The sequence below is a fragment of the Gracilinanus agilis genome, chromosome 6 (genome assembly GCF_016433145.1).
Source record: "Gracilinanus agilis isolate LMUSP501 chromosome 6, AgileGrace, whole genome shotgun sequence".
Lineage (NCBI taxonomy): Eukaryota > Metazoa > Chordata > Mammalia > Didelphimorphia > Didelphidae > Gracilinanus > Gracilinanus agilis.
In genome coordinates, this window is record NC_058135.1 from 135,195,363 (window position 1) to 135,211,993 (window position 16,631).

Sequence of the window (16,631 nt, forward strand, 5' to 3'; positions counted from 1 at the left end):
CTTTGCTAAAATTATTAATTATGTCCACTAGCTTTTTAGTTGATTTTCTCGGATTCTCTAAGTATACCATCATATCATCTGCAAAGAGTGATACTTTGGTTTCTCATTGCCTACTTCTCTTTCTTCTCTAATTAATCACTCCTAAAATACAAGAACTGAATTGCATTCTTGAAAGAAGAACTCAAAAGGAGGCAAATGGAATAGTGGAAAGAATTCTGGATCTAGAGATAAAAGACCTGATTTCTAATCCCCAAAGGGAGCTGGATTAAAGTCTTTTCCACTTTCGAATTTAAGACTACAAATAAATACCAAAGAACGGTAATGAGGACTAGATGTATGATTTTACTGGCATAGGGTACTTCTTGGAGGGAAACTCCTTTTATTAATACACACCAGCACCTTCATGTCTTGGAAAGTTGCTTAGATCACTGAGAGGCTTTCTCATGGTCGTATAGATGGCATGTTTCAGGAAGGATTTGTTTCCTGGGTTCTGAGGTCAACTGTCTAGCCTCTATGTCATAAAGCCTTTCAAAATCAAATAGCACTTAGAAATTGATTGACATGTTTATTTGGCATAAATATTTTAGAATATATTTATGTCAAACAGCCTATGAAGGTAAACTTTCAGAGGAGTTTATTTTATATATTTATATTTATATTCTTAGTAAGGCTAAATGATAGACCGTATGGAGTTGTATAATGAGTGAAGACCTAGGTTTAAGTTCCATCTCTTCCATATATTGGCTCTATGACCATGATTAACTCACTTAACCTCTTGATACCTGGGACAACTGTGTATAATTCTGAATTATAGCCAATGACCTATTGCATTGATGGAGGGAATTTCTATACTGTGTTGACTTGTGCAGTTTTTTTCTGACTCTTCATGACTCCATGGACCATAGTATATCAGGCACTTTCTATCCTCCACTATCTCCTGAAGCCCATCCAAGCTCATATTTGTTGCATCCATGATGCTGTGTATCTATCTCTTCCACTGCTGTCCCCTCTTCCTGCTGCCTTTAGTCTTTCCTGATGTCAGGGTCTTTTCCATTGTGTCCTGCCTTCTTCTTATGTGGCCAAAGTAGGTGAGCTTCAGCTTTAGTATCTGTCCTTTTAATGAATGCTCCAAATTAATTTAAGTATTCACTGATTTAATCTCCTTGCTGTCCAAAGGATGCTCAAAAACCTTCTCTAGCACCACAATTTGAAAGTGTTGATTCTGAGGCAATCTGTACAACTCTTATACTCTACATTGCTACTGGAAAAACCAGAATGTTGGCTACTTTCTATGCTAGCTACTCCTTATATTGATGAAAACATAGGATTCATCCCAACCTTCTTACACTGGAATGAACACAGTGTAGATCTTCAATAAATTGATGTCAACTAGAAAGACTTCTTTAGTTGAAAAGTTGGCTCAGCTTCAAAATGAGGAATCATTTTATAAAAGTTCTTGATGGACACAAGTTGTTGACCCATTACTAGTACAAGATACAGCACTGAACACTCTTCCCTTAGTCCCAATGACAAAGAAATCAAGCAAAGGGAAGTTAGTGAGCTAAAGGGACAAAAATGGGTGCCATAGGAGCTGATGACAAAGTTTGCAGAAAGATGCAATGAAACAAGAAACCAGCTTCTGGGTCATGGGTCTCTGGGGAAAAGAGCATTTCTTCCACTTGATCCCTCCTACTGTCACGTTGATAAACTATTCAGTTGGAACCAGCTGCTCCAATGGATAAAGCTTTAAATAAGGCTACGGGAGCAAGTCAGACAAATGATCGCCACCCTCCACCATAATATATTTCCATAATGCATAGCTGTCTCCCATTTAATCAAGAGATTGGCAGGACGGGGAACAAGTTGGTAATTTGCAGTTGGGATGTTATAAAAATGTCATAATTCATGGATGAGACACCCCAACTACATTATGGATGATGAGTTTAACTTGACTTATGACTTGTGATGGAATTTAAGCTGTCACATCCGACCATATGCAGTGACTTTTATGGTGATTTAATGAGTTGTTGGGTGAAAATAAATGTTGACAAAGTTACACATTTCCCGACCCTTGTCTGGTTCTCATTCTCCCTTTGGATGCCAAAGCTGGCTAAATGTCTTTTAGAAAGTCCAAGAGTAGTTATGCTTACCAATTCTCTTCCTACTCTTCCAAATGCTGGGCTACATCCTTGGCAAAAGACAGGTTTTCCCCTTGGAGTGTATGCTTCAGCAAAGAGGACAAAATTGGGCAGAAGGAGCCATTGCTATCATGTCATATGGATTGGCTTCTGGTATATAAAAAATGATAGTATTATGCTTCTGCAAATGTGGGTCCTGATGTTTTCTGTGCCTCCTGAATATGTCTCTCGGTCACAGGCTGTCCTTTTCTCCCAGAGTAGCCCTTTGTATCCGAAGCACCTTAGGATGGGCTTGAACTCTCTGCTTAGTTGTGCTTTGTTTTTGTCTCTGGCGTGGGAGGGGGCCATATTGTAGTGCTCTAGTTTGCTGCTCACAGTGCCAGCTTGGAAGGTAGATATAGTCCTCGTGGAGGTGCTCCAAGTGTGGCTAAAAACCAGAGACCTCCCCGTAGCTAGAGTAGACCCGCTGCTATTGAAGGCTGTGTTGCCGATACTGAATGCAACAGTAAGCACAATATTATGGTAAAAGTCAGCATCTCCCAGCACTTTGTCAAACATGCTGTAATTGGGACAGACCCATTATATGCTCACTAAGAAAAGTAAGGAATGGCTAATTGGCTTATGTAGTACAGTTAATTGGTTCAACTAACATCTAGTTATGGCATAAAGGAAGAGGTAAAGAATTACATTCTGGTCCACAGGGATTATTTAAAATTTCTTTATATGATGAAAATGATGATTATTTCTGACATTAAGTGCCATGATAACTAAATAAATAACTTGTAATCTATCAGCAGCTGCAGGGTTAGCCCACCCAATTAACCATGGTGAGTTAAAAACTCTTATGGAAGTAAAGTATTCAGAACCATTTGAGGTAGATGGCTTCTTGTTTTTGTTGTTTAGTTGTGCCTGATTCTTTGTGATTCTGTTTATCGTTTTCTTGGCAAAGCTACTGGAATAATTTCCTATTTCCTTCTCCAGCTCATTTTACAGACAAGGAAATTAAGGCAAACAGGATTAAGGGACTTGCCCAGGGTCTTGCAACTAGTAAGTATCTATGGCTGGATTTAATGAGTTGTTGGGTGAAAATAAATGCTGATAAAGTCGAACATTTCTAGACCTTTGTCTGGCCTGTTTTCATTCTTCTTTTGGATACCAAAGTGGGAAACTGTCTTTTAGAAAGTTTAAAAGTAGCTATGCTTAGCAGTTCTCTTCCTACCCTTCCAAATGCTGGGTTACATCCTTGGTGACAGACAGGTTTTCTTCTCCATGTAGGCTTGAGGATAAGGACAAAATTGGGCAGAAAGAACCATCGCTGTCCTTGACTTCAAGACAAGCACTCTATCCATTGCACCACCTAGCTGCCCAGATGACCTCTTGCAGGCATTTGATTACTTTGAAAAAATCATTAAACTTCAACCCAAATAGGAAACATCAACCCTCAAAGCAGGGGTTCTTAACTTTTTTTGGGTCATGGACCCTTTTTTGAATGATGCTTTTAAATGACTAAAATAAAATATGAAGGATTAAAGGTGAAACCATTTATATTGAAATACAGTTATCAAAATATTTTTTAAAAAGTTCATGGACTCTAGGTTAAGAACCCCTGCCTTAAAGAAACTGTCTTCTGGGGTAGCTGATTTTATTTATTCCTGTATTTATACGAGGACTAGACTAGAGTTTCAACCAAGTTATGACTAAATCTACCCAGAAGAGCCATAAATAGGGACAAGTAACACAAAGCAAATTCTCAGTTATAAGGGGGAAGACAGAGATCTAGGGACTTCACAGACTAGTGCTTGTGAAGAGGACTGGGGTAGGTGGGGAGAGTTAATGCAATCTGCTCTGTGGTCATTTCCTTTTTAAACTAATTGCATTTACTAAATTTGCTGTTTCTATGCTGGTGAAGGACTGTAAGTGCTGTCTGCATTCTCTAAATTTGGCACCCTGGAGCAAAGTTCGGGCTTTGGCACCCGAGTTACAGCTGTGCTACATATTCTTGAGACAATTATGGGCAACATCCTGGGCCCTGCACAATTTTTTCTTTAATTCTCCTGATGTTTCAATCAAAGATTTTACTGGCTTAAATCATCATGCCTTAATTCTGTTCTTCAGGTTATATGGGAAGACTCGATTATGACACTGGAAGAAAATGCCTTCCTAAAATTTTGAATGTGTACCAAGTAATGATATGGGAAGAATGGAAGTGCTCTTGATATACTAAATCCTAATGATGATTGCTGAATTTCTATTCTTTATCATTTATTATTAAAAGCCCAGGCTTGAATATTTAGATCAATAGATATGCCTCATTATCTGAAAGCTAAAAAGGAACAGAGAGTTATTTTCAGCATCAGAGCCCTGCAGGTGGATGGATGAAGGATTGGATTTCTTGGGAGATGCTGCCTTAACCTTTCTCTATGGGATGGAAGCAAAACTAATTAATCCCTCTAAACTGTAAGCTCCCTGAAGGCAGGTCCTCTCTCTAGCTCTAGCAAAATGCTTTTGGAAAGAGCAGGAGATGTATCAGTTCTAAATAGGAATACTTTTGGTTTGTATATTTTCTAAGCTCTTAAGTTGTTAGGGTTCATTATTATTTGTATTCAGGAAATATTTAGCCTGTTAGGAAAAGTAGTAATAGATTTGTGAAAAGGTCATTAAGCTTAAAAGACAGCCTGAATACAAGTTCATTTTGATCTTAGACAAATATCATTTATTCAGTTTCCTCATCTGTAAAATGGGCATAACAGGAGTTGAATGATCTGTCCTACAGGTCTGTGAAGATCAAATGAGAAAAGGTTTAGAAAATTGTTTTGGGAGATATAAAGCCCAGTGCAAATATAAAGTATTATTGCAATTAATGGGATTAAAGAACAAGGAAATTTATCAGGTAGTCAATAAATATGGTGAATTTCTTCATATCTTAAAAACACCTTATTTCAAAACCACGAAAAAAATGTTACCAACTTTGTCCTCTAAACTATGTTCACTTTTAGAGGTAGTCATCAGGCTTTATAGACATGCCCATGTCCAGACATGAACATGAATTTTTGTACTGTGTATATGTATACACACATACACAGATACACATATGTATACATGCACACATGTATGTATATAGAGTATATGTATTTCTATATATGCATATACAATTTACATATATACCATTTATATATTTATATAAAGATATATACAGAATATATGTCTATATATATTGAGAGAGAGAGAGAGAGAGTGAGAGAGAAACAGAGTATTGAGGCAGTTAGCTGACAATGAAACTGGACTCAAGAAGATCTGAATTCAAATATAATTCAGATATTAGCTGTGTCTGTGACTTTAGTGAGTCATATAACTTCTGCCTCAGTTTCCTCAACTGTAAACTGCTACTGATATGACAGAGTTGTTGTGGGAATAAAATTAGATAATATTTGTAAAGCACATAGCATAGTGTCTGGCACATAATAGGTGCTATATAAATGCTATTATTGTTATTATAATTTGTCATGTATCACAAATACATAATATTTGTGACACATAAAAGTTCTTTGCTGCCCAACATCCAAACACAGGGTATACTTGGCCCTGGTCACCACCTCATCTATTCTGCTTTGTCCTGGACAGATCATACAGCTGTCATAATATGTTCAAGATGTCACATACTTGGAAAGATTCTGAAATCTAGAGGATAAATAGATTAACGAGGTATGTGGAGATGATGCCATAAAGGATCATTAAAGTAAGTAGGGATTTTTAGCTTGTCGAAGAGAAGACTTAGTGGGAACTTGACAATCATCTTCCACAGTGTTTGAAGAGCTCCCATGGCCAACAAGGATGAAACTAGTTCGACCTAGCACCACAGGTCAAATCTAGAAACAGGAGGTCAGATTAGAAGAGAGAAAAATATAAGCTTTGGGTAAGAAAAAAATTCTTTCAATTACTCATCTATATCCTCCTAGGGAAGTGATTTAGATATTTAAACTCAAAAGAGCTGCCTAAGTTATAGATGAGTTGCTTTCTGTATTGGGAATCATTGGATCATGAAGCATTTTTTAAATATTATGGGCCAGGAACTGTGCTAGGCATTAGGGACACAAAAATGAATCAGTATCTTCCCTTGAGGATCTTATACTATTGGAGTTGATTAATGACTTAGAAAGAAATTAAAAAGAATTCTCACACTGGAAAATCAGACTTTTTTGATGTATTAATATGGAAGGCCATGAGTAGCAACCGTTATTTGGCTTAAGTGCATGAACAACAAATCGAAAAGAGAGCATTTCCAGTTGGAAGCAGCCTTAGAAATCTAGTCCAACCTCTTTGTATAGATGAGGTAATGAAGGGGCCAAGAAATTAAATTGTGTTAAGGTTTGCAAAGTGATTTCCACTTGTTTGATCCTCACAATAACTTTATGAGGTAACAGCTTTATTATTTTCATTTTACAGATGACTCTGGGGACCCCTTCAGTTCAGGGATTTGATTTACATGCATAGTAGGCCTCGATGGTCTTGAGTGCCCCAGGTTTCCCTATTTCAATATAAGTTTGCAAATATAAAGTTAGAATTCAGAAGCCATCTAGACCAATCAATCCTTTCAATTAGATATACTTTTAAAGCACCTGCTATATACCACATGCTAGGCTCTGTGTCTCTGTGTTAAGAGTTTCTAAGTCCAAAATGAGATAGTCCCTGCTTCCAGAACTGAGTTTAGATCCTAATGGGGCAAATGATGTGCACATATACAAGTATATAAGAGACTAATACAAAGCAGAGACAAGGGCACTTTAGAAGTGAGGGGCACTACCAGGGAGGGGCATTAGGGGAAGACTTCCTGTGGAAGGAGGAGAGTGACACCTGATTACTTATGAGACGTTTATTACTCGACCAGTTATATAATTAATAAATGGTAGAATAAAAATTCAAAACCAGGTTCTCTGACCCAAAGTCTAGTGCTTTCCCCCCTGGACCAACAAATCTATGACCTTATTACTTTTGCTACAAGTCTGTGTTCAGGTGTCTTGCCCTGTCTTTTCAGTTACAGATTATAGAATCACCTACTTTTGGGCAGTTTTTGTTGTTTGTACTGAAACAGGCCCAGAATGATGTCACTATGTTGGGGTCAATGTACAGTGTGTCTGACTGTGGATGGTCAGACTAATATGAGCATGGAATGTTCTACCATAAGTTGTGCACAAATATCCTACGTGAACATTTGGGAGGGAAATGTCTCTAAATCTGGACATCTCATGTTGCTTAGGAGCTACTACAATTCTACTTTGCTAGTAGAACACAAAGACTTCTTTGATGTAGGTACACCATGTAGGATAGTCCTGTGTCAGCATCTCCTACATCTCACAAACCAAAACTAAAGTTATTTCAGAGAGACTTTGAGAGAGTCCTTGTATCACATCTTCTGACCTTGTGAGAGCACTTGCCTTATGTGGGTTCTTCATAAAATAGTCTTTTAGGCAAATGTGTGTTTAGCATTTGGACAATATAGCCAGCTACCAGAATTATACTTTCTGTAGCAGAATTTGAAAGCTTCATCTGCTTAGTTACATCAAAATAAATAATAGCCATAATGTTCTTTTCCCATGCTTCAGAGATCTATGGCTTCATCTGCATGGCTGCATTCCTTTTTTTTTAAATCCTTACCTTCCATCTTAGAATCAATAATTCCAAGGCAGAAGAACAGCAAGGGCTAGGCATTGGAGTTAAGTGACTTGCTCAGAGTTACACAGTAAGGAAGTATTTGAGTACCGAGCCAACTAGCTTCATGGCTATATTCTTGGTGGAGGATGACTACACCCACACTTTTTTTAGTCAACACTTTTACTCAAACTTTTGGGAGTAGGTGTGGTTGAAAAATGTATCCTTTGGGGGGCAGCTGGGTAGCTCAGTGGATTGAGAGCCAGGCCTAGAGACGGGAGGTCCTAGGTTCAAATCTGGCCTCAGACACTTCCCAACTGTGTGACCTTGGGCAAGTCACTTGACCCCCATTGCCTATCTTTACCACTCTTCTGCCTTGGAGCCAATATACAGTATTGACTCCAAGACAGAAGGTAAGGGTTTAAAAAAAAAGAAAAAAAAAGAAAAATGTATCCTTTGGTAGCTAACATAGTCATCAGCCTTTCAGAACCTGGTTAGGCTGTTTCTTAAACAACATATATTCCTACAATTTACCATTAGGCTTATATTTGAAGTCTTTCCAGCTTGGTAAAAGCCACCAAAGCTTGTGATCCTTTGGTATATGGTTTTTGAGAAACCAGGGTTCTCAACCATGCCAGGCTGAGGTACTGGAGGAATACTTTAGCAGAGGATTTTATTTCGAGAGAGTAGACTCCAAAGTGTATTTTAGAATTCACTATTATTATCAAATACCAACTAATTATTGTTAATCCTAATTAAACTACTATTAATAATGCATTTAATATGTTTAAAATGATTTTAAAATCTTGTATAATAATATTAATAGTTTATCTTTATATGGCACTTGAAGCTTTATAACTGCTTTACATATATTAAGTCATTTAATCCCCTTATACCTTTGTGAAACTACAGGTATTAGTAAACTCATTTTATAAATGAGGAAGTTCAGAGAAGTTAACTGGCCTGCCTTTGATCATAAAGGATATAATGCATATGATACATTTAAGTAGGTTTTAAAACTAGATCTTTCCTGACTATCTGCATTTCCTAGCCCTTGTTGCATAAAACTGGCATTACTATGTATGCAGTGCTATGAAATATAGGGAAATCTTGATAAAATATTATTATTATTACTACAATTATAATCATTATTATCATTGTTACCATCATAATCATGATTACACTGTTAGAATAATGAGGACAGTGAAGGATAGTTTACTCAGGGTTAGCATACTGTCTGAAACTACTGGGATGATTTAATTTTGTTCGCACACAAGGGAAGCTGAATATTCGACCAAATGAATGTGGATCACATAGAAATGAGCTAAGTTCCAAAGGGACTTCACCATCTAGAGAAGAGTGAGAGTATGCCATTAATATCTGCCGCTAAAGTAATCACAACCAATCACTTAATGTGGCTACTCTCGATTGTATTGCTGTGCAAATCCATCTTGGATGGTCTTCCATGGCATAGAGTCAGAGGAGCAATATTGTTACTAACAACACAATTGGATTTTGGATAAATCTCATACATTTCCTTCATATCACCCTTTGTTGGAAGATTTCAAAGTACTGGAGAAACAGTAAGAAATGAAACTTCATTCATCTGTTATCAGAAAGGAGGGAAGACTACATTGATAAGTCTGATAGAAATGAATAGACATTTCAGAATTACATTTGTGCTACTTAGAAAAACAGCACTGTACTGAAAAGACCTCCAAAGAAAGGTGGGTGTTTTTCTTGTATAGCATTATCTCTTATGACACCATTGTTTTTAATTATCAATGTAAATATATTCACTATAACAACAATGGTAATAATGAGTATACTTCAATACCTAGATGGATAGTTAGTCTTTATTGATTCAGATTGCAGCCCTTTTATATCTGTCCTTGTGTGGCTCTGGTCCATGCTTTTCTATAAATCTTCCATCGAGGGAATTCACCCAACATTATGGGCCTTTTCTTTTCTTTTAAAAGAAACAAAAATTAATTTATATGTTTGTTCATCACGTTAACGTTTCCAGGTATTGCTCTCCCTCTCTCTTCTCCTTTTTTTTTTTTTTAAATATTGAGTAGATACCAATGTAGTCCTCAGGTTATCCATGCCAAATTATCCTTTGACTGGCTCACTTCCTTCTTGGCTGACTCTATCTTTCAGGTCACATACCCTGTGGGATTCTTTTCTGGTAATGAGATGCAGCTTATTCATGTTCATAATCCACAGAGTACCACTAGAAGAATATTAATGTTAAAAAAGAGATAAGTTTTTGTTTCAGATAGAAAACTCGGGTCACTAAAGGTATAGTACATTTCCCACATTCTATCTAGCTTTCTACCCTTCTTTTTCAGCTCTTGTCCCTATTCGTTACCCATCAACAATGTCTTTTTAAGAGTTATATTGGCCACCTTGATGAGTTGTCCTACCAACTACTTATTATTTAATTGGGTAGAACAAAATGCCATGTTAAATCTTGTCTCCAACGAGGCTGTCTTTCTTGCATATGTTGAAATTGTACAACATCTCTCAAAAGACAAAACAACAGAGATTATTTTGTTTACCACTGCTTTGCTTATTAATCATGCCAAGTGAAATGAACGGTGTTTCCTCTGGTCATGCAGGCTATTCATGCAATCACAGAATTTAGAATTGGAAGTTCTCAGCAGCCATCTCTTCCAACTTATAACCTGAAGGAATTCCTACTATAACATCCTTGACAAGTGGTCATCCATCCTTTGCCTGAAGAACTCCAATGATGGAGGGGAGGGGGGTAGAGATCTACTCCATTCAGAGGAGGGCCATTTCACTCTCAGATAGCTCTCATTGTTAGGAATTTTTTTCTGATTTCTGGCCTTAAGCTATTTATTTCCAAGTACCCATTTCTCATAGTTCTGTTCTTTGGGGCCAAATATTGTAGACAAGTCTAACGTCTTTCATGATTCTTCTTTTCTCTAGACTTAAGTATTTCTATTTTCTTTAAATGATCCTTGGCCTTCCAGAGAAGGGGAATCCATTGCTAAATCCCAATACCACCCATAGCACTTTTGGATTGCTCTAATTATAAGGGAGTTTCTATCAGTTCCTGGTATTTCTGTTCTCTGGAGATAAGTAGAACACATGGAACTCATCTTCTACAAGATGGTTTTCAAATATTCTGAGAGAGTTTTCACATTTCCTTGAGTCTTCTGTTTAACAATCTTTCTGACTCTGAAGTCCAGGGCTTTTCCTTTGACACCATGCTTCCTTCTGATGTTGAACCACTGTTTGGGGAAACATCAACTAGATTCTTTGAAAATGGCTTCCAGTTTGGGGTAACTTCATAAAGAAGGCCAGCCAAATTCACTAATGCCATGTTCCGAGACAGTATCCATAGGTTTTAGACTGCTGTTACTTTCTCTTTCTCAGAAAAAGTAAAAAAAATACTATTTATTTACTTAATAGGACTACTCTAGATTGTATTGTTATGCAAATCTACATCATATGATGGTACCTATAATGTTCATTATAATGTAATTATTATATTGTAATATAAGTATTATGATAATTATATTACATTATTTATATTATAATTATATATACTATATAAAATCATATTATATATAATAATAATTGTTATATTATTATTATATAATAATGTCTCTATTATTGGGGAGAAGGAACTGAGGATACATTGATAGTGCTTTCTTATTTGCAATTATATATATGTATATGTATATATTGGACAAATAGATCCACTCTTGGGGGATGCTCAAGCGTGGATCAATAGCTCATTATTTCAAGCTGACATTGAGAAGTGATCAGGGAAGCTCAGTGACAAAGCAGCTAGACAGATGGGCCTGGAGTCACAATGACCTGAGTTCAAATCTGGCCTCAGACATTTGCTGTGTGACTCTGAGTAAGTCATTTAACCTCTGCTTGATTTGGTGTCCTCAACTATAAAAGGGGGATGATAACAGCACTTACTTTTCAGGGTTGTTGTGAGGATCAAATGAGATTGTATTTGTGAAGCACTTGGCACAGTGCCTGGCACATAGTTGGTACTATATAAATGCTTATTCACTTGTCTTCCCTTCCCATGTGTTCAAGATTAATTGGTCCTAAGTCGTACTTATTAGCTCAGATCTGTCAGTGATTGGAGACTAGGTTCACAATGAGGAATGTAGTTAAGAATAAGGGAAAAGAATGAAGTCTGGAGTAGGATCCTTCCCCTCTGTTGGAGGGCCAGAGGGGGCAATATTGAACTCCTCCAAGTGCTTTCCTTTAGAGAGGGCATAAACTGGACTCAGCATCAACTGCACCCATTTTGCACCTGCTTCAGGTCCATAGAAAAGGATGCTACTTGGTATCCTGTCTCCCTTCTCCCTTTCCTCCTCCATTGGTTTGTTGTCTTCCCCTTTGGATCGTGAGCTCAATAAGGGCAGTTGCTGCCTTTCTTCTTATCAGTTGGATCCTCAGGGATTAACATGGTGCCTGGCACAGAGGAGGCCCTTAATAAGTCTTTATTGGATTGGATTCGGTGGTCAACCTCTATGTACTCATGGCACAAAGACCATGTCTAGGGTGGAACTGTCACCCAACTCTCTGTTCCTAAAACCTTAAGCTATTGGCAGCAAAATAACATGTTTTTCTCAAGTCCAGTTGCCGAACAGAGGAGTACAAACCTATATTCATGTGTGCAGCCAGCTATCCAGTCTCTTCCGTGAGAAGTTCTGACTCGCCTCTCTGTTTCTCTTTCTTTTCCCAGTTCAGCCAACTCTACAAGCTCAGAATAGAGGTCAGGTAAGGAACATCAGCCCTGTAGACTGCCTTGGAGTGGCAGAGAAGCTGATGCTCTCTTCAGGGTTACTGGCAGCAGTTATTGCTTTCCTACTAGCATAAAGCTGTTTGGCCTCTGTGATTGTGCTAACAGTCATGTTCTGAAGAGCAGTGAGGATCTCAGAGTCTAGGAAACCTAAATGACTTCAAGTGCCATAATCTAAGGTCTACTTATATGTAAGAGATGATTTAATACCTAGGGAACTCTGGCTGAAAAATATCTTTTTCAGGATGGGAAGAGGAAGAGAAAGAGCCAGAGAGGATCAGAGACACATAGAGAGATAAGTAGAGAAATAGAGAAAGAAAGACAAAGAAAAGAGATAAAAGAGAGAGAGAGGAGGGAGAAAAAGAGAGTAGGAGGGAGGGATAGAAGTGGAAAGAGAGACAGAGACAGAAAAAGAGAAAGAAAGTTTGAGAGAGAGAGACACAGAGAGACAGAGAGAGATAAGGAAAGGAGAGAGAGATAGAGATAGATAGATAGATAGATAGAGAGAGAGAGAGAGAGAGAGAGAGAGAGATAGAAATGGAAGAAGAAGAAGAACAAATGTTAATGGGCAGAGTATTGGGATCGATCCCTTCAGTGAAAGGTTCTTAAAAGAAGGTCCACAAATCTCCAAGGAGTCTTTGGATAGATTTCAGGAAAGTCTGTGAACTTGTATGGGAAAAGTTACTTATTTATTTTCATTAAGCTTTAACTGAAATTTAGCACTTTTCCCAATTATTTAAAAACACTATTCTGAGAAAAGTTTCATAGATCTCCTTACCAGACTAGCAAAGGGGTCCATGACATAATATAGGTTCAGAACCTCTGCCTTAGAGGAGGATTGAAGTAGCTAACGTGCTGAAACTTGAAGCAGAGGGAATTTCTGAGAGGGAAGTCTTTCCAGTGACTGGGATACAGTGGGGGTGGAGGTGTACACAGGAGCTTTTCAAGTCCCAGATTGGAGAGGCATCTTGGGAAAATAGAAGACTGCAGCAGAGAAGTGCTTGTTTAGGCTATAGATTTCTGTACCCTAATTGAAGATAAGAGATATAAACTTGGAAGGTCTGGGACACAGTTGCCTGGCTAGGCCAGTCTGTAGCAGTGGGAGAACTAGAACTGACTTAGTATCACTGCTAAGATAGAGCTGGAGTCTGGACAGAGGAAGAGTCTAAGAAGAATGGCCCCGGTGGTCCAGAGATGATAGAATCAAAGGGTCCTCAGAGGTCATGTAAGTCCAATCTCAACCTGACAAAGAACTTCTACAACAACCCAGACAGCTTTCACTTGAGTAACCCCAGAAGTGGGGGATCCTACTGTTTTTCAAGGTCCATTCCATTTTGGGATAGTTCTAGTTGTTAGAAAGTTTTTTCCTTATATAGACCTCAAATCTGCCTTTCCTTCTCTCTTTATTCTCCCTGTGCCCACCCATCAAAAAGATTTGGGTTTCTTTAAACTCCTGTTAAGATTTAGAACCTAGTGCTGAAGTTAGGGAGCAGAAATAATGCCTCTCATATGAAGAAGCTAAGACTCTCCCTTTGTCTCTTTTGTGCCTTGCTTTATTCTGCTTATGATCCTCATGTCTCCTTTCTCAGTCTTGGAACACCAGGCAGTCCACTTACTAAGGAGATGCATTCCACCTCTGACTCTCCCAGTCTGCTCTGGGCTTGATCTGTACTTTTTCTTCCTGTATTATTTATACCTTTGATGGTAGAGGTCCTTGGGGCAGGATTTTGTTGTTGGTTTGGCACAATCTTATTTATTCCTAAGTACTATGTGCACTTACAGCATCATATAAATATTAAAAAATAATAATATTGCTCTTTCTGATTGAAGGGGATTTATACACAGCCACTTATTACAAATGGTAGATTGGTTATTCGATTGTGTTATTTGGAGAGAGGGCATGAGTGGGTCCCAGAACTGCCCTCAAAGGTACATACAGACACAGACTGGGGAGGGAGGCAACAAAAGTGGTGGGGCATTTTTGAGTTTACAGGAATTTGTTGGTCTGGAGAATTCTTGTTACACTAAAAGCATGTATCTATTTGGTTGAAAGTTTTCCCCCCATTGCTTTATTATTCAAGAAAATAAGCCATCTATGGATGAATAGAGAATAAGGCAACTTTATAACTGCAAATATTTCTTTTAAAATAGTTTTGATGCTATCTTTTCTTTGTGCATCACATTGATTTCTTAGTTATGCCCCTACTTCTATCCAGATAACCATTCCTTATAATCAAGAATAAAAAAAAGAAAAAGGCAAAAAAGCATAACAAACACATCAATTGAACCCAACAGTATATGCAGTAGTCTGCCACCTCTGCAAAGAAAGGGAAGAGGCTTTGCCACCATTTTACAGAAACGTAGAATATCAGTATATGAGAGTTAGAAGGGACTTTAGTAGTCTCACTCTCCCATGAATAGATTCCCCAATGTAATATACTAAACAAGATGTCATCTAAGCTCTTCTTGTATACCTCCAAAGAGAGGGATCCTGCTAGTTCCTAAGGTAACCCGTTCTACTTTTGGATAGCTTTAGTTAGGAAGCTTTCCCCCCCTGACATCTAGCTTAAATCAGTCTCTCCAATTTTACCTACTTCTATAAAGCAATGGAAACATGACTTAATGGGTAGGATGGTATTTTGGGAAATTGAATGTGAAATGTGTTTTTAATGTGCACGCCAGCAACACAAATTAGACCATTCTTTTATACAAGATGGCTCATCCAATGACATATTCTTTATTTCCTACCAACCTGGACATTCTATGAACACCAGGGACACTTTATTCACTGAATTTCTTGTCTTTATTTTTAGTCCCTTAAATTTTGAATAATCTTTGCACCTCTTAAGGTTTTAAAAATGTATTTTATTTAACTCTGTTGGAAATAGAACTGACTGTTGGGAGAAAAAGAAATCTTTAACATCGGGGTAAGTGAAAATCTAAAAGGTGAGAAGATAATAATAGGTGAGAATGAACACTCAGCAAACCAAAGTACAGTCAAACTTTCTTCTGTCCCTCATGCTAGTAATATCAAATTTTGATGATTATACAGTAGTCCTTGATCTCACTGATATGAGTGAGTGATCTCACTCCTATTGCTATAACCCATTCAAGCCTGCACATCTTATGTGACTCTTGCATTGTCTGCTTCCAAATTCAAAGAAGTCATGTTTGCATATTTCTTTAAGGCTTACAAATCTAGTTTCTCAAAAATCCCCTGGGATAAGGGTAATGAAAGCATTATTATCTCCATTTTAGAAATCAGGAGGCCTTGGTTTTACCATAGAGGTAAGACACTTTCTCAAAGTAGTTGTCAGAGATAGGATTTGCACTCATGTTCTGGCTCCAAGTTCAATCCTCTTTCCCCTACAAAATTTGCATTAAGGCACTGAATGCCATGGGAAGAGCATTAGAGTTGGAGTCAGAGGAGCTGGGTTCATGTGCTGCCATTTACTATCTGTGTGATCTTGGGGAAATTTTTTGAGACAATGAATTAATTAATCGGGTACCCATAGTCAGTGTTAGAATCAGGGTTGGAATCTTCACTAGGGTACTACACGTAGTGGAAAGACTATTAGCTCTGGAGTCAAGAGACCTGAATTCAAATCATGCTACTTTCTAACAGTAATATTTTAGGTGAGACACTTGATTTCACTGGACCTCAGTTCTCATTCCTAAAACTGAGGGTTTTGGACTGGATGGCTTCTAGGGTCCCTTCTAGCTCTGGAACTAGAATCTTATCATCTCTCTTGGTTCTTTGACTCCATGCTCAGCACTCATCCTGCGAAGCTACCCAAAAGATGGAGAAGGCCTGAAAATCAGATCAAATATGAAAATGGGAATAGTCTCTTTGCTAGGTAAGTGTTGGAAGAGAGAAAGAAATACTAATGATCCTTATTTGTGGTAGAGAGTTACCTTACATTTGGAAGTTACTTCCAGGACCTTCCTGAATTGAGAGTGTTAATCAATGCTGCTTGTTTTCACAGAATCAACAACATTTAAGACTTGAAACATACCTAAAAACAGAGATGTGCTGGAACCAGCGC